This window comes from Entelurus aequoreus, linkage group LG12 (genome assembly GCF_033978785.1).
Source record: "Entelurus aequoreus isolate RoL-2023_Sb linkage group LG12, RoL_Eaeq_v1.1, whole genome shotgun sequence".
Lineage (NCBI taxonomy): Eukaryota > Metazoa > Chordata > Actinopteri > Syngnathiformes > Syngnathidae > Entelurus > Entelurus aequoreus.
In genome coordinates, this window is record NC_084742.1 from 53,969,107 (window position 1) to 53,995,243 (window position 26,137).

The 26,137-nt window shown below is 39.5% G+C and overlaps 1 protein-coding gene across 3 annotated transcripts in view; it reads right to left on the reverse strand.

The window, feature by feature from the left end:
- The window catches only part of osbpl8 (oxysterol binding protein-like 8), a 180,908-nt gene extending 159,280 nt beyond the window's left edge, over positions 1-21,628 (reverse strand). For all 3 annotated transcript variants that reach the window (XM_062066263.1, XM_062066264.1, XM_062066262.1), the window contains exon 1: positions 21,489-21,628. The gene's annotated coding sequence lies outside the window, so the exon portion shown is untranslated. The remainder of the gene's footprint in view (positions 1-21,488) is intronic.
- Between the last annotated feature and the right edge of the window lie 4,509 nt (positions 21,629-26,137).

Here is a 26,137-nt window from a genome sequence, read left to right on the forward strand (position 1 = left end):
ATCGATATGTTACGTATTGACATGTTACGTATCGACATGTTACGTATCTACATGTTACGTATCTATATGTTACGAATCTACATCTTACGTATCTACATCTTACGTATCGACATGTTACGTATCTACATGTTGTGTATCTACATGTGGAACTACATGTTATGTATCGACATGTTACGTATCGACATGTTACGTATCGACTTGTAATGTATCTACATGTTACGTATCTACATGTTACTTATCGACATGTTACGTATCTACATGTTGTGTATCTACATGTGGAACTACATGTTACGTATCGACATGTTACGTATCGACATGTCCTGTATCTATATGTTACGTATCTACATGTTATGTATCTACATGTCATGTATCTTGACACTCAGCATCAAGGGTTGGAATTGGGTGTTAAATCAACAAAAATGATCCCCGGGCGTGGTCACCGCTGCTGCTCACTGCTCCCCTCACCTCCCAGTGGGTGATCAAGGGTGATGGGTCAAATGCAGAGAATAATTTCGCCACACCTAGTTTGTGTGTGACAATCATTGGTACTTTAACTTACATGTCATGTATCTACATGTCATGTATCTACATGTTACGTATCTACTTGTTATGTATCTACATGTTATGTATCTACATGTTGCGTATCTACATGTTGCGTATCTACATGTTATGTATCTCGCTCTGTAGTCACCTCCGCACAGCGGCATCCAGATGAAAGAACAGTACCGGTACTTTTCAAAGGCAATAAAGTACCGATGTCAATCAATTAGTATCGCGGTACTTTATTAGTACCGGTATGTTTTCTTATCAGCAATCATGCAGTAAATAAGCATCCGGGGCTTGTGAGTGAAACACACAGTACGGGAAATGTGTCCCGTGAAAACCCGTTTGACCGGAACTCTAACAATAACAAGAGTTCTATGGGTGAATTATGTAAACTCACTACAATATCAAAAAATAGGATCCAAACAATATTTGTTGAACACCTCAGCCGCTGGACTAACTCGCTGCTGTGTACTTGTTGTCGACTGCGTTGGCAGCCTTCTACGTTGTACGCAGAGGTCACAACATAGGAAGTATATTACCTGAGGGGGCGTGGCTATAGGATAGAATCTATAGCATTCTTTGCATGAATGCTATAGATTTTTACATGACATTTCAATTGTAATGACAGTAAATTACTAAAAAAAACTAGAGATGTCCGATAATGGCTTTTTTGCCGATATCCGATATTCCGATATTGTCCAACTCTGAATTACCGATTCCGATATCAACCGATACCGATATATATACAGTCGTGGAATTAACACATTATTATGCCTAATTTTGTCGTGATGCCCCGCTGGATGCATTAAACAATGTAACAAGGTTTTCCAAAATAAATCAACTCAAGTTATGGGGGGAAAAAGTGCCAACATGGCACTGCCATATTTATTATTGAAGTCACAAAGTGCATTATTTTTTTGAACATGCCTCAAAACAGCAGCTTGGAATTTGGGACATGCTCTCCCTGAGAGAGCATGAGGAGAATGAGGTGGGCGGGGTTGAGGTGGGGGGAAGTAGGGGGTAGAGGGGTGTGTGTATTGTAGCGTCCCGGAAGAGTTAGTGCTGCAAGGGGTTCTGGGTATTTGTTCTGTTGTGTTACGGTGCGGATGTTCTCCCGAAATGTGTTTGTCATTCTTGTTTGGTGTGGGTTCACAGTGTGGCGCATATTTGTAACAGTGTTAAAGTTGTTTATACGGCACCCTCAGTGTGACCTGTATGGCTGTTGACCAAGTATGCTTTGCATTCACTTGTGTGTGTGAAAAGCCGTAGATATTATGTGATTGGGCCGGCACGCAAAGGCAGTGCCTTTAAGGTTTATTGGCGCTCTGTACTTCTCCCTACGTCCGTGTACCACTCCGTACAGCGGCGTTTTAAAAAGTCATAAATTTTACTTTTTGAAACCGATACTGATAATTTCCGATATCACATTTTAAAGCATTTATCGACCGATAATATGCGGTCACACCACACAGCACATAGGGCTTTGAGCGCACCTGTTTTTATTAGCACACACAAATTGGCACAATCAACCACGGATGCATTTCAGCTGTGCGTGTCAGCCTTCAATAATGAAAACAGACGTTTAGGAAATAAAAGACAATTAGGCCAAACGCAATATTTGAGGGCACATCTTTTTTTTTTTCTTTTTTTTTTTGTCCTGTCCAGCTTCTCAGGCAAATCATATAGTTGATGTAGATGCCCATATCGGCTGTTCAGATTTACTTTACAAAAGAGAAGTGTAGGATACTTCTCTTGTTCCCTTATTTGTATTTTACTTTATTAAATGTATTTATATTATCATTTGGTGCAGCCGGGCCGGAGCAGGAGGGGATAGAAAGAGAAAAAAAAGGAAGACAGAGGGGGGAATTGTGGGGACAAGAGGGGGATTAGACAGAGAGACAAAAACAACAACAGCAAACACAACAACAACAACAACAACAACAATAGAGCAACATCAGCAAATACGACATGTACAAATATGATGGTAAAATTGATAGCAAATAAGCAGTTAGCGAAAATAAAAAACAATACAGAAACAATACCAATAATTTACCTCTATTATCAACAATACAGTTGTTCAAATGCAACAATACATATACGTAATGATAACTTGAGATACGAAAGAAGGCAGAAAAATGGAGGGGAAGAAAGAGAAGCAACCTTGTAGATTGTTATAGTAACAATAGGTTAAGCTTTGTCAGTGTGCCATGTGTTACCCAGTTTACCCTAGGGCAACAACGTTAATATATGTTTGATAAAACGTGATTATGTGCATGAGTGTATGTATGCATATGTACTTGTACATGTACAGAATGTGTATGTGTTTGTACAGTGAATGTATATGTACAGTATGTGTATATGTATGTGTGTACAGTGAATGTATATGCACAGTATGTGTATATGTATGTGTGTACAGTGAATGTATATGCACAGTATGTGTATATGTATGCGTGTACAATGAATGTACACTACCGTTCAAAAGTTTGGGGTCACATTGAAATGTCCTTATTTTTGAAGGAAAAGCACTGTACTTTTCAATGAAGATAACTTTAAACTAGTCTTAACTTTAAAGAAGTACACTCTATACATTGCTAATGTGGTAAATGACTATTTTAGCTGCAAATGTCTGGTTTTTGGTGCAATATCTACATAGGTGTATAGAGGCCCATTTCCAGCAACTATCACTCCAGTGTTCTAATGGTACAATGTGTTTGCTCATTGGCTCAGAAGGCTAATTGATGATTAGAAAACCCTTGTGCAATCATGTTCACACATCTGAAAACAGTTTAGCTCGTTATAGGAGCTACAAAACTGACCTTCCTTTGAGCAGATTGAGTTTCTGGAGCATCACATTTGTGGGGTCAATTAAACGCTCAAAATGGCCAGAAAAAGAGAACTTTCATCTGAAACTCGACAGTCTATTCTTGTTCTTAGAAATGAAGGCTATTCCACAAAATTGTTTGGGTGACCCCAAACTTTTGAACGGTAGTGTATATGTACAGTATGTGTATATGTATGTTTGTACAGTGAATGTATATGTACAGTATGTGTATGTGTATGAGGGCACATCTTAACATGTATAAAAATGGGAATTTATTAATTATAGTAAGCAAAAACAAAAGGCTAGAGCAGAAGGGAAGTGCTCTAAACGGCCAGACTATGACAGACATAAAACAAAATGCTGGAACGCAGCAAAAAGCACTTACAATGAAATGTGGAGCAGACGGCGTCCACAAAGTAGGGGCGTACTAGAGCGCAGCATGAAGAAAGTATTGTCTATGGTCACCAGTGAATAGGGAATCGATAACATCACATCAACAATGTCCCAACAAAGAATGGTGGCTCACACTCAACTTAAATAGAACTGATTGCAAACCGAAAACAGGTGAGGGGAAAGATGTGTGAAGCGGTCACGAAAAAACACCAACACAACAGGAAGTGCCACCAAAAGAAGGGCGCAGGACAGGAACCAACACCAAACTCAGGAGAACACCAATAAAAAGGCGAAGAACCCCTGATGTAAGCAATATATACTGTAACAGCATAGTTTCTAACAATAATAACAATATAATATTACTAATAATGAGCATCCATCCATTTTCTTCCGCTTATCCGAGGTCGGGTCGCGGGGGAAGCAGAATAAGCAGGGAAGCCCAGACTTCCCTCTCCCCAGCCACTTCGTCCAGCTCCTCCCGGGGGATCCCGAGGCGTTCGCAAGCCAGCCGGGAGACATAGTCTTCCCAACGTGTCCTGGGTCTTCCCCTTGGCCTCCTGCCAGGTCGGACATGCCCTAAACACCTCCCTAGGGAGGCGTTCGGGTGGCATCCTGACCAGATGCCCGAACCACCTCATCTGGCTCCTCTCGATGTGGAGGAGCAGCGGCTTTACTTTGAGCTCATCCCGGATGACAGAGCTTCTCACCCTATCTCTAAGGGAGAGACCCACCACTTGGCGGAGGAAACTCATTTCGGCCGCTTGTACCCGTGATCTTGTCCTTTCAGTCATAACCCAAAGCTCATGACCATAGGTGAGGATGGGAACGTAGACCGACCGGTAAATTGAGAGCTTTGCCTTCCGGCTCAGCTCCTTCTTCACCACCACAGATTGATACAGCTTCCGCATTACTGAAGACGCTGCACTGATCCGCCTGTCGATCTCACGATCCACTCTTCCCCCACTCGTGAACAAGACTCCGAGGAACTTGAACTCCTCCACTTGGGGTAAGATCTCCTCCCCAACCTGAAGATGGCACTCCACCCTTTCCCGGGACCATGGACTCGGACTTGGAGGTGCTGATTCTCATCCCAGTCGCTTCACACTCGGCTGCGAACCGATCCACTTCATTTAATAATGAGCACTACAGTGGAATATGGCCTGGTTCCCCTTGAAATTATAAATATTGTCCAATGGGATTAAAAAGCCTGTGTGTGTGACTATCGCCTGACACAGCAAACTAAAAGTCATGACTTGTGTTGACTCTCCAGGCTCTCATCAAAGACGGTAGATGACTATTTCCATGCTGTATATTTGCAGCCTTCCTGGCTGCCTTCTAACTGGAACAAAGTGCCGCCATTGTGATCTGGGCTCTGAGAAATGAGGAACCTCGTTTGCCAGGCAAATGTGCAAGTCATGCTGGCTTGAGCTGCGACTGCACACACATGTAGCGTGTAAAGTCCCAAATAAGTGTTGGCTAACCATGCAAATGTGCGGGGAGTTGGAAAGTTAGCATCGGCAACCTCCACCATGAAGACACTCCATTGTTTGACATTAGTTAATCATTCACCTTGACAAAGGCTCAGCATGTTTTCATTGTTGACAACCAGTTTGTGAACCAATGAAAAATAGACAAATGGATCCCCAAGAGTTTTAGTTGTAGTTTTTCTTTAACTGTCATTGCTAAAAAATTATTATTTTTAATTAAAATCAAGGTGAAATAACTGAAAACATGTTTTATATTCAAGTTTCTTCAATATAGCCACCCTTTGCTCTGATTACTGCTTTGCACACTCTTGGCATTCTCTTGATGAGCTTCAAGAGGTAGTCACCTGAAATGGTTTTCACTTCACAGGTGTGCTTGAAGCTCATCGAGAGAATGCCAAGAGTGTGCAAAGCACTACCCTTAGAGATAGGGTGAACAAAACAACTTTATATCGACAGATCTGAAGTTGATCTAGAGATTTAAGCATTAGAAAAAATATATATAGTATATGACTGCTAGACTTTTGACAAGAACGAGAAAGATTGATCATATTACGCCTATACAGGCTCAACTGCACTGGCTTCCTGTGCACTTAAGACAGGGGTCTCAAACTCAATTTACCCAGGGGCCACTGGATGCAGAAACTGGGTGAGGCTGGGCCGCAAGAAACGATTTCTTAAAAAAATCTAACATGCAGTTTTTAATGAATTCACCTTCTTTGAATGGCTTTCCCGCCCTAGCAACATACTTGCCAACCCTCCTGATTTTTTATTGTAGCCCGGAAGAGTTAGGGCTGCATGGGATTCTGGGTATTTGTTCTGTTGTGTTTATGTTGTGTTATGGTGCGGATGTTCTCCCGAAATATGTTTGTCATTCTTGTTTGGTGTGGGTTCACAGTGTGGCGCATATTTGCAACAGTGTTAAAGTTGTTTATACGCCACCCTCAGTGTGACCTTTGTGGCAGTTGGTCAAGTATGCCTTGCAGTCGCTTACGTGTGTCTACAGAAGCCAAATACAACATGTGATTGGGCTGGCACGCTGTTTGTACAGGCTGTAGAGGAGACGCTAAAGGCAGTGCCGTCACGGCACCCCCTTAATATTGTTGTCTGGGCAGTGCCGTCACGGCACGCCCTTAATATTGTTGTCTGGGTGAAAATCGGCCGAAATTCAGGAGAATGGTTGCCCCTGGAGATTTCTAGGAGGGGCAATGAAATTTGGGAGTCTCCCGGAAAAATCGGGAGGGTTTACAAGTATGATGCTGTCAAGCGCCATTCATATAAAACTCGAGGGCTGCACTAACATAAAATTTTCATATTAAGGTGCGGGCCGCAAAATAACGTCTCGCGGGCCGCGGGCCAATTGCAGCCCGCGGGCCGCGTGTTTGAGACCCCTGACTTAAGATGTGACTTTAAGGTTTTACTACTTACGTATAAAATACTACACGGTCTAGCTCCATCCTATCTTGCTGACTGTATTGTACCATATGTCCCGGCAAGAAATCTGTGTTCCAAGAACTCCGGCTTATTAGTGATTCCCAGAGCCCAAAAAAAAAGTCTAAGAAAAGAGCGTTTTCTATTGGGGCTCCAGTACTATGGAATGCCCTCCCGGTAACAGTTGGAGATGCTACCTCAGTAGAAGCATTTAAGTCCCATCTTAAAACTCATTTGTATACTCTAGCCTTTAAATAGACCCCCCTTTTTAGACCAGTTGATCTGCCGTTTCTTTTCTTTTCTGCCCCCCTCTCCCTTGTGGGGGGGGGGGGGGGGGGGGCACAGGTTCGGTGGCCACGGATGAAGCGCTGGCTGTCCAAGCGCTCGTCTGTGCATCGGTTGGGGACATCTCTGCGCTGCTGACCTGTCCCCGCTCGGGATGGTCTCTTGCTGGCCCCACTATGAACTGGACTCTCACTATTATGTTAGATCCACTATGGACTGGACTCTCACTATTATGTTAGATCCACTATGTACTGGACTCTCACTATTATGTTAGATCCACTATGGACTGGACTCTCACTATTATGTTAGATCCACTATGGACTGGACTCTCACTATTATGTTAGATCCACTATGGACTGGACTCTCACTATTATGTTAGATCCCCTATGGACTGGACTCTCACTATCATGTTAGATCCACTATGGACTGGACTCTCACAATATTATGCTAGATCCACTCGACGTCCACTGCCCTAGGGGCGGGGGTCCCCACATCTGCGGTCCTCTCCGAGGTTTCTCATTGTCCCACTGGGTTGAGTTTTTCCTTGCCCTGATGTGGGATTTATTTGATGGTATTTTGCCTCGTTTAGTAGTCAACGCTCACGTTTCAGCCTCTTGTCCACACGCAGACGCATACTTTTGTCGATAAAAACGCAGACTTTCTTACAAACGCTGGCCAAAGTGTAGAGATCCAAAACTCTCCGCTTAGCGTATGCGTGTACACGGCACTTACTGTATGTTTGAACGTCAACATGCAGCTATTTTAAGGGGGGAGGAGTATATGTATAGCTAGAATTCACTGAAATTCAAGTATTTCTTATATATATATATATATATATATATATATATATATATATAAATAAAATAAATACTTGAATTTCAGTGTTCATTTATCTACACATATACACACGCATAACACTCCTCTACTCACTGTTGTATTTGAAAGTGCAAAGCTTTGCAGCCAGTAGCACAGCCTTTGAAGGAGCATAGGTTTGGGCAGCATTTGTGAAATTTAATTTGCAGGAAAGGAGTGAGTTTAGGGTTGAATTGTCCATCCTCGTTCTATTCTCTGTCACTATCTTTCTAACCATGCTGAACACCCTCTCTGATGATGCGTTGCTGTGTGGCACGCACAAAAGTGCCTTCATCAAATGCACCAGAGTCTGGAATCTTCAATCTCTCCCTAGCGTATAGACCCCTTCACCTTCGAGCTGTCCTGGATGAACTGAAATTCTTGTTTCCAATCATTTTGGAACTTGCAAGCGTACTTCTTCTTCTTACTCGTCGTCGCCATGACTGTCTCTTCTTCGTTCTTCTGCTTTGTCTCTGTTATGTGTTTTTAACACTACTACTTGCCGTAGTTTTGAAGCAATGCATGATGGGAATCGGGATGTTGTGTGCCAGTGTATTAACGTGCCGGCTGGAATAAACACACGCTAATAGCTCCGTGCCTGCCTACTTTATGGGTTATAAATAAACCTATGGATAACGGAGACGAGGGCTGGGCGATATTGGCTTTTATTAATATCGATATTTTTAAGCCATATCGCGATATACGATATATATATCGATATTTTGCCTTAGCCTTGAATGAACACTTCATGCATATAATAGGGCGCATTAAAGGAGTCATATTATTATTATTTTTCTAAATTGAAAACAAACACTTCCTTGTGATGTACATAACATGTAATGGTGGTTCTCTGGTCAAAATGTTGCATAGATGATGTTTATGGGGCCATGTCCTTCGCTATGTAATAAGTTACTGCGGACGTTATCTCCTTGTGTTTGTGACTATGTTTTTCATATGGTGTTGATCTGTAAATGGAAGACGTCAGGCTCATTTGTCAGTGCAGTTTGATTCGGCCTGAGATGTTAACGTGCGGAGTTTCAAGCACTCTTCATTCTCTTGCGGGTGACTTTTTAAATGAAAGAACAAATTAGTAGTGCTCCTACCAATGTTCCCTCTAATTGTTCATGTGTCTGAGCAAACACAAAAACTCCCTGAGCATTCAGTGGAGCACATGTGAGCAACATCACACGTGGCAATACCAGCAGCACACCTGTCTCAAACCAATCTTTTATAATAACACTCAAATGAGAGGAGTCATTTTCATGAGATTATTTTGTAATATTAGTGATTTGGCCCACTTGTAATGAAAATAAAAGAAATCTTGTTTTTCATAAGCTATGGATTAGTATTGTACAATATGTCTGGGTGGGGGTCCTGCTTTGGAAATCATTTGTACCCCTTTTTAGGATCACATTTAGTTCCCCTTAAACATCCTCATGTTGCACAATGAAATGTAAGCGTAGGATGAAGTGTGCATTCCTGTAACTTTCTCTAGTAACAGCATTCCATGATTAATATCAATAAATTAACATTAATGATAAATGACAGTAGAATAAGCACACGTATGACTGAGGAGTCATAGTGTAACTTTGTGTGGTGTTTGAGTTGTCCGACTTTTTGTGTGGCCATAAACGCACCAGTGGCTTAGTGCTATGCGTGTTGGTGACAGATGACAAGTTGGTTTTGGCCTGGTTTGTACGGCAGAAAATTCGAGATAGAAGTTTTTTACTCATGTTTTGGTGTGGTTATGGCCGAATATAAACAGTTTTGCTCAATAAAGTGATCGATATAATTCCTGTCCTCGAAGCATCTCGATAGACGTTACAATAATTGAACGGTGTTGACGAACACCGTTAGGGCCGCTTGTTGTCACTGTCACTCAGAGTTGCATTGCAAAATTACACAGAATAAATGTGTTTATTTTGTTTAGAATTCAGATGGGTTTGATTTGGTGCGCGGCATATATTTGCTGTGCGCAGAGGACGCTTGAGCAGTGCGCAATTGCGCAGGCGCGCACCTTAGAGGGAACGTTGGCTGCTACCTTTTGTAGCAACGCTTCTGCTGCATACTTTGCATATTACTGTTGTCTGCTGAATATCTTCCCGCTTGAAGCCAAACTACCACAAGATGATGGACCCTGTGCTGTTTTTTTGGGGCATTAATTGTTCTTCCTCCATTTGTGATCAGTTTCGCACCTTCTCTTGTATTGTCACTCGCACCGCTCCGCATGTACCACCTGCCTCAGCTAACGTTAGCCATGCTGCTACCTCTCTGCTGGGCGAGGGCGTATGACGCTACACGCCCGACAGTATGTGACGTATGTAAGAAGGTGGCCTTGTTTTACGCCCCTGTGAGGAGAGACTAGAAAGACTGAGAAACGCCTGTAGTGTAATGCCCGCAGCTAAAAGCAACTGCGTGACAACGTATACTCCAATATCATATATCGCCCAGCCCTAACGAAGACATATATAATAGTCTCCTTCTTGTTGTGTGTGCAGTTGCGCACCGAGCTCCAAAAGCCGTAGATGTTATAACGTGACTGGGCCGGCACGCTGTTTATATGGAGGAAAAGCGGACGTGACTACAGGCTGTCCTCACACAGGTCCGGCTGGAAATCGGGAGAAATTCGGGAGAATGGTTGTCCCGGGAGAGGCACTGAAATTCGTGAGTCTCCCGGAAAATTCGGGAGGGTTGGCAAGTATGCTGCCCCCTAGCCAGGGATACGGTGAAGACCTCAACGGCGGAGCAGGCGGAAGACGGTAAATGTAGGAACCACCACAACGGCTGCGATGGCGGAAGAAGGCACCCCCACATCCATGTGGGCCCAGTTGTGGGGAAATAACAACCCGAGACCTCAACGGTGGAACAGGCGGAGGATGATTGCTAAACCTATGGAGCGTCACAACGGCTGGGATGGCGGATGAAGGCTGCAGCAGAAAAGGGTCCCCAGTCGCCTTGGACTCCATGCCACTGGACCCTTACCCGGATCTGTCAAGGATCGTGTGGTGACTGTGTGCACCAGTTTCCCACGTTAAACAAAGTCCCGCACAGGCATCCTCCATAAAGGGATACCCCCATACCAGGAGGATCGTCATACTCGCTTCGTGTGACCGCCGATGATGACTGATGTTAAAGACAACACACTTCGTCACACATGTACCATATCACTATATCCATGATTAAATGCTTTAGAATTCCATGACAGTTTTGCAGCGGCACATGCACGTCTATGTGCTTTATATAGATACTTAAACATGCAAAATGGTTTCCTTGGCTTGTTAGTGCGCTTTTTAGAAATAATGTGCACTTCACTACACATGTAATATATCACCATGTTGCTGAGCACGTTATAATTCTATGAGTGTTGGGTTTCAGCAGCACAGGCGTGCATTCGCTCTTTAATAATGTTCCCAGGATTCTGTGTGTACGTGCAGGCTGGTTTTAAAGATAATGTACATGTCATTGTACGTCTAAGTTGTTTTTATTGTATATTAAAGGCCTACTGAAAGCCACTACTACCGACCACGCAGTCTGATAGTTTATATATCAACGATGAAATCTTAACATTGCAACACATGCCAATACGGCCGGGTTAACTTATAAAGTGCAATTTTAAATTTCCCGCTAAACTTCCGGTTGAAAACGTCTATGTATGATGACGTATGCGCGTGACGTCAATAGTTAAACGGAAGTATTCGGACACCATTGAATCCAATACAAAAAAGCTCTGTTTTCATCTCAAAAGTCCACAGTATTCTGGACATCTGTGTTGGTGAATCTTTTGCAATTTGTTTAATGAACAATGAAGACTGCAAAGAAGAAAGTTGTAGGTGGGATCGGTGTATTAGCGGCTGGCTGTAGCAACACAACCAGGAGGACTTTGACTTGGATAGCAGACGCGCTAGCCGACGCTAGCCACCGACCGCACGGATGATCGGGTGAAGTCCTTCGTCCTTCCGTCGATCGCTGGAACGCAGGTGAGCACGGGTGTTGATGAGCAGATGAGGGCTGGTTGGCGTAGGTGGAGCGCTAATGTTTTTATCATAGCTCAGTGAGGTCCCGTTGCTAAGTTAGCTTCAATGGCGTCGTTAGCAACAGCGTTGTTAAGCTTCGCCAAGCTGGAAAGCATTAACCGTGTATTTACAGGTCCATGGTTTAATAGTATTGTTGATTTTATGTCTATCCTTCCAGTCAGGGGTTTATTTCTTTTGTTTCTATCTGCATTTTAGCACGATGCTATCACGTTAGCTCCGTAGCTAAAGTGCTTCGCCGATGTATTGTCGTGGAGATAAAAGTCACTGTGAATGTCCATTGCGCGTTCTCGACTCTCATTTTCAAGAGGATATAGTATCCGAGGTGGTTTAAAATACAAATCCGTGATCCACAATAGAAAATGGAGAGTGTGTGGAATCCAATGAGCCAGCTTGTACCTAAGTTACGGTCAGAGCGAAAAAAGATGCGTCCTGCACTGCACTCTAATCCTTCACTCTCACTTTCCTCATCCACGAATCTTTCATCCTGGCTCAAATTAATGGGGTAATCGTCGCTTTCTCGGTCCGAATCGCTCTTGCTGCACTGTAAACAATGAGGAAATGTGAGGAGCCCTTCAGCCTGTGACGTCACGCTACTTCCGGTACAGGCAAGGCTTTTTTTATCAGCGACCAAAAGTTGCGAAGTTTATCGTCGATGTTCTCTACTAAATCCTTTCAGCAAAAATATGGCAATATCGCGAAATGATCAGGTATGACACATAGAACGGATCTGCTATCCCTGTTTAAATTTTAAAAAATCATTTCAGTAGGCCTTTAATGATATCTGTAAAGTCTTTAAAAAACTCAACTGTATTCTCTTTGCTGATGATACAAGCCTGTACTGTTCTGGGCAAGACCTTGGCCAACTCTAAGAGACTGTAGAGAGTGAACTCCACATACTAAATCAATGGTTTGATGCCAATAAACTATCAATCAACCTAAACGAAACAAAATATATAATTTTTGGAAATAGGAAAAATAACATACAGTGTCACATAAGAATGGATGATATGGAGATAGAAAGGGTGTATTCAACAAAAATATTGGGAATCTATATAGATGATGAGTTAAATTGGAAACTGTACATAAATATACTCAAGACAAAGATGGCAAAAATTATTGCTATGTTACATAAAATTAAAAACTCTGTAAATCAAAAGGGTCTTAACTGTCACGTGGGGGGTCTCAGCTCACAGCGGAGTCGTTCTCCCGGGATGCAGAACGGACAACTCCGGACAAAGCGTGAAGGTAGGAGTATGATTTATTGTCATAAATCATAGCTTAAACCAAAAACAGGAAACAAGCCAAAGGAAAGCGTGCCGTTCGCACGAGAAGCTAAAGAACCAAAACTTAGCACTGGAATCATGAACTAGAAAAGTTACTAGCTGTGGCATGAACAAACAACTCTTACGTGGACCAGGCAAGAAGCGAACAATGACGCCAGGCCGACTGACCGGCAAAGGCAGGCTTAAATAATGCCTCTGGTTAGAAACAGGTGAGCGTCCCGAACACCAGAGGCAGGTGAAAACAATAAGCAGCCATGGCAACCAAACCAAACTCAGAGGTGTCACAAACAGGAACTAAAGGAGTCCAAAACTAACAGAAAACACCAAAACATGATCCGGACCATGGATCATGACACTTAACATGTTGTATATTTCTTTCGTACTCCCATATCTTAATTATTGTGTTGAAATCTGGGGTAACAATTACAAATCAAACATCAACTCTATGTTCTTACTTCAAAAGAAAGCTATTAGAATTGTAAATTATGCGGATTTTCATGACCATACCAATGCTCTGTATATTAAATTAAAAACATTGAAACTGGACGATCTTGTTGACCTCAACACTGCTACTGTGACGTACAAAGCTCATAACCACATGCTGCCTGGGTGTCTACAGGAGAGGTTCAAACCTAGGGAGAGTCCCTATGACCACAGAGGTTCAGCTGTCTTTCAGAAAGCAAACATAAGAACGAGCTTAAAAAGTAGATGTCTTTCTGTCAAGGGGGTTCATCGGTGGAACAGCTTGGATGATTTCTTAAAATGTTCCAGTTCCATGCGTTTAAAAAACACTTTAAGACCAATGTCTTGGAAAAATATATCACTCTTGAATCAACACAATAGTTAATACTATGATCAATGTTAATTACAAACTAAATGTGGGATATAAATAATAATGGAAGTATAATTATTTGTATATAGTATATAATTGGTACAAAGGTTTAACTAACATGTACAAGGATATTTCACATGTCTTTACTGTGTATATAATTGAACAGTATTTATGTTGTGTACAAGGTGTATTTATAATGTGTTGTGCAAAGGAAATTTCATAATTTTTGGAAGCTCATCTTGTATTTGACATTGTTTATAGGGTTAGGCGTAATAAGTGTTCAACGTCAGCCTAAACCCTTTCGGTCTGTAACATTTTCAATTAATGAATGTTTGTTTATGTAAAACTGTTTGTTTATTTTGTTGACCACTGACCGAAGAAAAAATAAACTAAACTAAAGTATATCAAAATAAACATAATAGGAGGTATAATGCTACACCAAGTTAGCTATTGCTGCTTTTTTCAGATTTATGATTGGACAAAATATGCATGACAGCAGGTGTATGTTTGCGTGTAGATATAGACACTTTTGAAACTACATTTGTGTGGATGGAGATTGTTTTAAACCCAAATATGTGTTTTTGAAACTCTCCCTGTTCGTGTGGACATGGCCTTAAAGAAATTATGACCACATCACACAAACTCTCAAATCCCTTCACTGGCTTCCTGTTCCACTCAGGATTGAATTCAAAATCTCCCTTCTAACTCGCCAGTGCCTCCATGGAAATGCCCCCGTCTACCTTAAAGAACTGCTCACCCCCAAATCCTCCACACGACACCTCCGCTCCAAACAGGCTAACCTCCTCCAACCTCCAAGGACAAAGCTACGAACTATGGGAGACCGGGCTTTCTGCTCCGCTGCTCCCAGTCTGTGGAACGCCCTCCCTGACCACCTGAGGGCACCTCAGACTGTGGATGCTTTTAAAAAAGGCTTAAAAACCAATCTTTTTAAAAAAGCCTTTTTATAGATTTTTATAGATATGCATGCTGGTTCTAGCTATTGGGCTGTTTCTAGTTTTATATTTGATTTATTTTTATTATATTTTATTATTATTATTATTACTATTTTTTTATTTTATTTATTTTTTTATTTATTTTTCACACTGTGGCACTTTGAGGTTGTTTGCTCAACGTAAAGTGCTTTTTACGAATAAAATCTATTATTATTATTATTATTATTATTACTATTATTATTATTAAAGGCACTACCTAATCCACTCTTTATGTTTGATATAATGAAAACTGTTCTTATTGTTTTATTTTTGATCCTAAGAATATAGTTTTATTTTAACTTTCTCAGGGAATAATAATTTTGAACTAATTTTGTATATACGTGTTGTCATCGCAAACATGGTAAGATGGCAAAATGAACATTGATTACTATTTTGCGCTCAAAGAATGCAATGAACTGTATTGCATTCTTAAAATTTAAAACTGTTGTCATTATTAAGTGGTTTGTCTTTTTATATTGTTTATGTATTGTTGGCAGGTTGAAAACAGCCCAGCGGATTTTAAACTGCACCGTATAATAATCATCAAAAACGCACGAGGGACAACTTTGTTTATGCGGTCACACCACACAGCACATAGGGTTGTGAGCACACCTGTTTTTATTAGCACACACAAATTGTCACAATCAACCACGGACGCATTTCAGCTGTGCGTGTCAGCCTTCAACAATGAAAACAGGCGTTTAGGAAATAAAAGACAATTAGGCCAAACGCAATAATTGAGGGCACATCATAACATGTATAATTAAACCTTAATTAAGCACAAATATTGCTCCGGCCCGGCTGCACCAAATAATAATATAAATCCATTTAATAAAGTCAAAATACAAATAAGGCAACAAGAGAAGTATCCCACACTTCTCTTTTGTAAAGTAAATGTGTACAGTCGATATAGGCATCTACATCAACTATATGATTTGCCTGAGAAGCTGGACAGGACATAAAAATATATATTTTTTTTTTTTTTTTCAAAGCAAAAATATGATTTCTTCGATTACTCGATTAATTGATCGGGATATTCGATAGAATACTTGATTACTAAAATATTCTATAGCTGCAGCTGCAGTTATAATTACTATCGCGGTATTGTCGAATGTGCTCAAAAAGTATTTATATACACTGAAATCTGTGACTAAGTTGTTAAATTGAATTTGAACTACAAAACCCAAAACCAGTGAAGTAGTCACGTTGTGTAAATGGTAAATACAAACAGAATACAATGATTTGCAAATCCTTTTCAACTTATATTCAATTGAATAGACTGCAAAGACAAGATATTTAATGTTCGAGCTGGAAAACGTTGTTATTTTTAGCAAATATTATCTCATTCGGAATTTGATGCCTGCAACATGTTTTAAAAAAGCTGGCACGAGTGGCAAAAAAGACTGATAAAGTTGAGGAATGCTCATCAAACACTTATTTGGAACATCCCGCAGGTGAACAGGCTAATTGGGAACAGGTGGGTTCCATGACGAGGGAATAAAAGCAGCTTCCATGAAATGCTCAGTCATTCACAAACAAGGATGGGGCGATGGTCACCACTTTGTCAACAAATGTGTGAGCAAATTGTCCAACAGTTTAAGAACAACATTTCTCAACCAGCTATTGCAAGGGATTTAGGGATTTCACCATCTACAGCCGTAATATCATCAAAAGGTTCAGAGAATCTGGAGAAATCACTGCACGTAAGCCATGATATTACGGACCTTGGATCCCTCAGGCGGTACTGCATCAAAAAGCGACATCAGTGTGTAAAGGATATCACCACATGGGCTCAGGAACACTTCAGAAAACCACTGTCAGTAACTACAGTTCGTCGCTACATCTGGAAGCGCAAGTTAAAACTCTACTATGCAAAACCAAAGCCATTTATCAACAACACCCAGAAACGCTGCCGGCTTCGCTGGGCCCGAGCTCATCTAAGATGGACTGATGCAAAGTGGAAAAGTGTTCTGTGGTTCTGAGTCCACATTTCAAGGAAAGGCCATGTAACACAGTGGTAAAAATGCCACTGTGTCAACTTGTTTGCAATGTGTTACTGCCATTAAATTCTAAGTTAATGATTATTTGCAAAAAAAAATTGAAGTTTCTCAGTTCAAACATTAAATAACTTGTCTTTGCAGTCTATTTGTCTTGTCTTGGTTTCTTCTGTCTTGTGAATTACATGTTTTAGTTTGAAAAGTAACTCCTCTCGTTTCAGATCACTTGCCCTTCCTTTTGTGTCATCAGTCTGACATCATCCCTGATCCCTGATTGTTTCCACCTGTTCCCCATTACCCTCATGGGTTTTATAAGCCCACGCCTCCCTTTGTTCTGTGCCAGATTGTCTCGTTTATTTGTGCCTCTCAAGCATCCTGTCTTTGCCTTGCCTCGTCTCGTGTTTGAATATCTTGATCCTGAATTCCTTCGTTGATATTTTGAGTTTTCTTTTTCTCCTCCTCAGCAGAGTGATTTTATGTTATTTAGTTTTACAACTGAAGTGGTGAGTTTTCAGTTTTTCTTACAGTTCTTCCTTTTCCTCAATTTTTTGAGTGACATTTTTTGTTAAACTTTTTTTAGATTAGAGACAGTGTATAAATTTCATAGCCATTGATTCTCCCTCCTGTTGGAGTGTTTTTTTGTTTATAATAACTTTCATAGAATATACGGCACCAAGTATAGTTAGGGACCGAGTCCCTTTGGGACAGAGGATCCTATTGTATTTCTAGCGTTTTATCAATATACCGCCGCCTCTTTGAGCTGTAATTTGACCCCCTTAACATGCTTCAAAACTCACCAAATTGGACACACACATCAGGACTGGCGAAAATTGCGATCTAATCAAAAAACCAAACCCCAAAACTCAAAATTGCGCTCTAGCGCCCCCTAGGAAGAAAACAGACAAAACTGCCTGTAACTCCCAGTAGGAATGTTGTAGACATGAAACAAAAACCTCTATGTAGGTCTCACTTAGACCTATATTTCATACACTGACATCCCCCAGCAAAAATCAACAGGAAGTTTGCAATTCCCCCTTCAAAACAAAAGTTGTGTAAAAACAGTCACCTTTTTTCAAACATTATCACCTCTGAGCGCGTTTGTCGTGTCGGCTTCAAATTAGCACAGGAGAGAGATTGAACCCTTCTGATTAAAAGTTGATGAAAGAGTTTTAATTAATTCTCCGGTTTGGATTTTATGAGCCCTCAAAGTCGGTCCCGTCCATCGCTGCTTGCAGCTTTAATTCGTTAGTGTTTTTGTGTTTTCCTCCTTTCGGAGTGATTTTCGGTTGTTCCTTTTTGTGGAACCTTTTTCGCCAACTAGTTTAGTTACAGCCAGAGGTGTGGACTCGAGTCACATGACTTGGACTCGAGTCAGACTCGAGTCATGAATTTGATGACTTTAGACTCGACTTGACAAAATGTAAAGAGACTTGCAACTCGACTTAGACTTTAACATCAATGACTTGTGACTTCACTTGGACTTGAGCCTTTTGACTTGACATGACTTGCTACTTTCCCCAAAACCCAAACCTTAAAAAGTTATTTGGGAGTGCTCCGTATCTTTCATTTTATACGTCTGTGTCTATCAGCGTGTGTGCTGCCTGTCAGCTGGTGTGCTCTCAGTACAACAGCCAATCCAATTACATCTACGTTGTTTTCATCCCACAGCTCTCATCCAATCAAATTGCAGGACAACCACCGAACATGAGTTGTCAAACAATGCGGCAGTGAGAAACAATTATGCCAACGTTGGTTTCGTTCGGGTATAAAAACTACGACTTGGTCAACAAAAAACGAATTGCCGTATGCAAATCACGCAGTTGGAATATTACAGACAGAGACGCAACAACTTCCAACTTCGTTCGACATTTGAAGTTGCACAAAGAAGGGTAAGTTTTGAATGTAAGATAACGTTTATTGGCTAAGTAACATGACTTTTATTTGCTGTGTAGTTAAATCAGTGAGGCTGTAAACTCACTGCTAACGTTGTAACCATAGACATCTTATAAGTAGACGCAGCATCGAGCGCTACTGCCTACTGCCGCAGACGAGACGCGGAGCCGCCATCTTGGAGTGGTGATCCGCTCCACTCAGTGCAATTCATTTGGCAGGAGCAATGAACTGTCAGCAAATTTAATTCATCTTACCTCACTGAATACCACTGATTTTCACGCGTTTTTTTGTCATACGTGTAGCTATGATAACGGACACATGTTTTGGCGTTTTTATTATTCATAGTTTGCTTAACAGTAATATAATATTCTTATACGCTATAAGTGACCAGACGTCCGAGATCAAAACTGGGAATATAATCCCAGAGAAGAGGGAAAAAAACGGTCAGCTATTTTTAAGTTGAAGAAACAATATGATTAGATTATATATACATGCGTATATCCTACATAAACAATGTATGAATACATTAGATATCTATATATCTTATAGACCGTATCTCTGTTGCTGCAGCAGCAGAGAGTTTATTCTGTCTTGACACTTTGTATTGATATTTTGTATTACATTCTTCCCTTAAATGATAATGTTTACAGTGATTGTTTTATATCTATTTTTTATGTATGTCGCTTTGGATAAAAGCGTCTGCCAAATACTTAAACATATATAAACACCTGAAAGTCTTTATATCAGCTAAAACCACCAATCTGTTTCACTGGATTCAGAATAAAACCAAATGCTGTCTTACCCAACAATGTTAGTATTTGAATATTGTTACTTGAAGACTTATTCCTGGTTACAATTATACTGTTAAGAAAGTATTGTCTTATATTTTGCCTAAAATGAGAATGCATCATAATCAGTGGCGGCTGGTGAATTTTGTTTTAGGTGGGGCTGAAAGTTTGTAAACCAAACCCCTGTAGGGGGGTCATCCTCCCCCAGAAGATTTCTTTGTGATTCTCACATACAAATATTGAAGATCTTTGCTCCTTCTCAACTTTGTGGTAATGTTATTTTCATAAAATACAACCAATAGTATGTTAATGTTTGTTTTTGCAAATGTGTTTATTCTGTAAAGGAATGAGTTAAATGTTTAAAATTGTTTAAACTATTAAAATGACTGGTTAATAGTGCTATTATGAATTGCAATGTCAGCACCATTTTTTTTCTTGCAATTTCAAATGCACTTGTTTTAATAAATAAATACAGCGTTTTAAAAGCATACACAATCTGTGTAAAAATATTAGTCTGTGGTTAAAAGGACTTGAAAGGACTCGAAACTCAAAATGCAGGACTTGGGACTTGACTTGAGACTTTCTAGTCTTGACTTTGGACTTGACTCGGGACTTGCCTGTCTTGACTCGGGACTTGACTCGAGACTTGAGGGCAAAGACTTGAGACTTACTTGTGACTTGCAAAGCAATGACTTGGTCCCACCTCTGGTTACAGCCTATATTGAATTGCCCTGACTCTGGAGGTGAAAGGAAGTTTTCAAAATAAAAGCTTGCCGAATTAATCCCTACTCTGCATCTGAGTCCTATCTTTTGACCAAGCCTAACACTATTCAATTGAATATAAGTTGAAAAGATTTGCAAATCATTGTATTCTGTTTTTATTTACGAATTACACAACGTGCCAACTTCACTGGTTTTGGGTTTTGTAAATTGAATGGACACAGTTGGAAATGTCACTATTTCTTTCTTTCTTTCTTTCTTTTAGTTTATTTCGAACATGAACACATTTACATCATAATACATCACACAATTTCATGTTTTGTCTTTCTTATGCTTCACTGATAGTGTTGTATCTCGTTTATCTTTTAAAATGGCTAAGTAGCACTTTAAAATTGCATTAAAATGAAAAGTGTGTAACACATCTGTAATAAAATTATTCCTAAGAAAAAAATTGCATATTGTTTAGTGTTACTGGCAGGCTTTGTGGCGTCCTACAGTGTTCAGCGGTCATTGAACGCACCCTAAATTGTATTCCTCGGAGTATAGAAGGGTCACTCTGTTCTAATGGAGCTCAGCTTGCAGGTTCAATGTACACAATTGAATATCTTCGCTACTCAGACAGTAATCAGAATGACAAGTATTGGCCCACAATGTTCAACACACCAGGAATTTGACACTGCCGTCTTTGTTCACTGTAAGAAACCGAGGAAAAAGCATTAACTGTACCGTGACGGCCCTACCATAGTGTTTGTAGAAGCTTCGATCGGGGTATGTTGTTTTTTTAAAGGGGAAAGACATTAATGTCTCTTGTTTTCATGTTAGCAATTATGTCTTGTTTTCATGTTAGCAATTATGTTCGCAAGCTGGCGCAGGGTCAAGCCTGTGAGTTTATCAAAGTGCAGTAATGAAATCACGGGTTTAAAACGATAATACTTTATATCGGGAGTTTGATCGCGGTTATCGTTGTTACTTACATATTCGATGCAATGAAAACGATTATTATAACACTCTACAGTCTGCTCCTCTGCAGCGTAAACAAACATTAGCCGTGCTAGCTGCCCATCTAGCAGCTGTTTAAAAAAATAAAAAAAAACAGATTAATAGTTAAATGTGTGCTCTTTGTCGTGCGTGGCTCACCTGCGTGTTTCTTCACTCAAAGGCTGATTGAAGACAAAATGCTGACTCTTTATTTCCGTATTTGAAGAAGCTTCGTCGGCTAGCTGGTAGCTTCTTTAAATGTGACAGGCGTTCTTCCTCGGTTGCTGCAGCCCGGTAAGGTACATAAGTTGAAAAGATTTGCAAATCATTGTATTCTGTTTTTATTTACGAATTACACAACGTGCCAACTTCACTGATTTTGGGTTTTGTAAATTGAATGGACACAGTTGGAAATGTCACTATTTCTTTCTTTCTTTCTTTCTTTTAGTTTATTTCGAACATGAACACATTTACATCATAATACATCACACAATTTCATGTTTTGTCTTTCTTATGCTTCACTGATAGTGTTGTATCTCTTTTATCTTTTAAAATGGCTAAGTAGCACTTTAAAATTGCATTAAAATGAAAAGTGTGTAACACATCTGTAATAAAATTATTCCTAAGAAAAAAATTGCATATTGTTTAGTGTTACTGGCAGGCTTTGTGGCGTCCTACAGTGTTCAGCGGTCATTGAACGCACCCTAAATTGTATTCCTCGGAGTATAGAAGGGTCACTCTGTTCTAATGGAGCTCAGCTTGCAGGTTCAATGTACACACTTGAATATCTTCGCTACTCAGACAGTAATCAGAATGAGAAGTATTGGCCCACAATGTTCAACACACCAGGAAATTGACACTGCCGTCTTTGTTCACTGCAAGAAACCGAGGAAAAAGCATTAACTGTACCGTGACGGCCCTACCATAGTGTTTATAGAAGCTTCGGTCGGGGTATGTTGTTTTTTTAATGGGGAAAGACATTAATGTCTCTTGTTTTCATGTTAGCAATTATGTTCGCAAGCTGGCGCAGGGTCAAGCCTGTGAGTTTATCAAAGTGCAGTAATCAAATCACGGGTTTAAAACGATAATACTTGATATCGGGAGTTTGATCGCGGTTATCGTTGTTACTTACATATTCGATGCAATGAAAACGATTATTATAACACTCTACAGTCTGCTCCTCTGCAGCGTAAACATTAGCCGTGCTAGCTGCCCATCTAGCAGCTGTTTAAAAAAATAAAAAAAACAGATTAATAGTTAAATGTGTGCTCTTTGTCGTGCGTGGCTCACCTGCGTGTTTCTTCACTCAAAGGCTGATTGAAGACAAAATGCTGACTCTTTATTTCCGTATTTGAAGAAGCTTCGTCGGCTAGCTGGTAGCTTCTTTAAATGTGACAGGCGTTCTTCCTCGGTTGCTGCAGCCCGGCAAGGTACATTTTTACCCGCATTCAAGTCCACCAACGACTCAAATAAAATAATTAAATAGTATTCAAATAAACAACGACAAGGATCGGGGAGAACTCGCTAGCTGCTGGTCCACCGCTTCAGATGTGTCAGATTCACAGAGGACAGAAGAATGACAACAAATAATGCTATTTCCGGTTATTATTTCAAAATAAATATATTGTTCACAAAAACAACGTTTACGTTCAGTTCCCCTGCGACGCCCTTTATTTGAAACTAAAATTATGTCATGCACGTAAAAATAGTCTTCATTTTATTGTTAGCCACCCACACACGTTTTGGATTTTCTCAACACAGTTCGGCTGTATATCGCTTTACTCTGAAAGTCCTGTTTTCAGTATCCTGCCGCTGCTTGTTTCTTCCGGAACTTAAGTCCTTCCCTTTTTGTCTCTTTTTTTACGAAACCTTTTTATGAACACTGAATTTATGTAACTAATTTTTTTTTTGCGTTTAAATTTTGTGAACTGATTTTTTTTTTTACATTAAATTATGCTGACAATTTCATTGACCAAAAAATTGCGAGCAAAATGTGTGTGTTTAAAAATGTGCGTTGTTAAAATTTAGTGTGTAAAAAAATAAAAAAAATCTGTGTAGAAAAAAATGAATCCGGAAAACTTCGGTGTGAAAAAAAATCTGTCCAGTATATATATATATATATATATATATATATATATATATATATATATATATATATATATATATATATATATATATATATATATATATATATATATATATATATATATATATATATATATATATATATATATACACCCATACAGTTTTCGAGCAACAAATAAGGGACAAGCGGTAGAAAAATGATGGAATATTTATTTTATTATTATTTTTACACAAAGTTGTTTTTTTTTGCACTTAATTTTTACAAACTGACATTTAAAACACTGTGTTGTTTTTTTTAACAAACTGATTTTTTAAACACACAAAACGTGTGTGTTTAAAAATGCGCCTTGTTAAAATTTAGTGTGGAAAAATTCAGAGTAAAAAAAAAATCAGTGTAAAGAGAAAATGAATACAGAAAGCTTCAGTGTAAAAAAATCTGTTCAGAAAAATTTTGTGTAAAGAAATTCAGTGCAAAAATATTAGTTGCTTCAAAACTCAAGACCCACTTCCGGTCCTTTAAGACTAAAACTGCTTCAGTCTTAGTTTAGTTAGTTTAGTGATTCTTGAGTTTTCAAGCAACTAATATTTATTGTATTATTATTTTTACACAGTCATTTTTTTTTTGCACTTAATTTTTACACACTGACATTTAAAAAGATGTTTTTTTAAACAAACTACATTTTTAAACACACACATTTTGCTCACAAATGTTTATGCATTGAAATTATAAATTATATAAATTCAGTGTCAAAAATAAAGCTTTCATAATAAAAAACAAAACAAAAAAAACTGACGTCCACAGATATCATCCACCAACATCCATACATTTTTTTGTAGATTGCTTGGTAGTTATATTGTTGTCGATAACTAGACAATGCATTTATTTTTTTTATTTGTTTTGAAATGAATGACGATTTAGTAATTTGGTACATTTGGATGATTAAGAGTACAAAAGCCCTTAAATTGATATCTTTGTTAAAAACAATGATTTAGTTAGCCCTTTTCCATATTTTTTAAATATTATTATTTATTAATATTTAATACTCTATCTGTATTTGCTTTTGTTTTCTTTCCTTGACATGTTTTGCTGATGTCGTGATTTGCTCAACCTTGATTGTTGGTTATGTTGAAAGTGCCTTGATTTTTGTGTGCAATATAAATGTATGTTTGATGTTCAATAAAAAAAAAAAATATTTTTTAAAATTAATTAAGTAATTTGGTACCCGCCTTCCGCCCGAATGCAGCTGAGGTAGGCTCCAGCACCCCCCGCGACCCCGAAAGGGACAAGCGGTAGAAAATGGATGGATGGATGGTACATTTTGACATAGACATCTTATAAGTAAACGCAGCATTGGCTGCTGTGACGTGAGAAATTCGGCCGCCATCTTGAAGTGGTGATGAGGAGCCCGGCGAGCAGCCTAAACTGACAGTTGACAGGTAGAAAACAAAGGTGGTGTTCAGCGTTTTCCTGCTCAAATGAGCGGACTGTTGAAAATAGGAATCAGGGGATTACTTTTCACAAGTAAGATTTAACATTAACGTACTATTGGTTGTATTTTGTGAAAATAATATTACCACAGAGTTGAGAAGGAGCAAAGATCTTCAATATTTGGATGTGAAAAATCACAAAGAAATCTTCTGGGGGAGGATGACCCCCCTGCAGGGGTTTGGTTTACAAACTTACAGCCCCACCTAAAACAAAATTCACCAGCCGCCACTGATTATGATGCATTCTCATTTCAGGCAAAGTATAAGACAATACTTTCTTAACAGTATAATTGTAACCAGGAATAAGTCTTCAAGTAACAATATTCAAATACTAACATTATTAGGTAAGACAGAATTTGGTTTTATTCTGAATCTACTGAAACAGATTGGTGGTTTTAGCTAATATAAAGACTTTCAGGTGTTCATATATGTTTATGTTGAAGTATTTGGCAGGCGCTTTTATCCAAAGCGACATACATAAAAAACACATATAAAACAATCACTGTAAACATGATCATTTAAGGGAAGAATGTAATACAAAATATCAATACAAAGTGTCAAAACAGAATAAACTCTGCTGCTGCAGCAGCAACAGAGACACAGTCTATAGGTCCCTAAGCCCCTTAGTCCCTCATCAGGACTCCTCTTCCACCTATCCAGGAGATCCTAAAAAGCCGCTGCCTGACCAGGGCTAAGAAAATCTGCAGAGACTCCTCCCACCCCCACCAAGGACTGTTTTCACTGCTGGACTCTAGAAAGAGGTTCCGCAGCCTCCGTAGCAGAACCTCCAGTTTCTGTAACAGCTTCTTCCCTCAGGCCGTAAGACTCTTGAACGCATCATAATAATCCCCTCAATTCCCCCCAAAAATGGATTAACTCGTTGGAATATAAAGACAATATAACATACATCCATAAACGTGGATGCATATGCAAAAGTGCAATATATTTATCTGTACAGTAATCTATTTATTTATATCTGCACCTTATTGCTCTTTTATCCTGCACTACCATGAGCTAATGCAACGAAATTTCGTTCTTATCTCTACTGTAAAGTTCAAATTTGAATGACAATAAAGAGGAAGTCTAAGTCTAAGTCTAAGTCTTAGTCTAAGATATATAGATATTTAATGTATTTATACATTTTTTTATGTAGGATATACGCATGAATTTATTAACGTGGACCCCGACTTAAACAAGTGGAAATTTTTTTTAGAGTGTTACCATTTAGTGGTCAA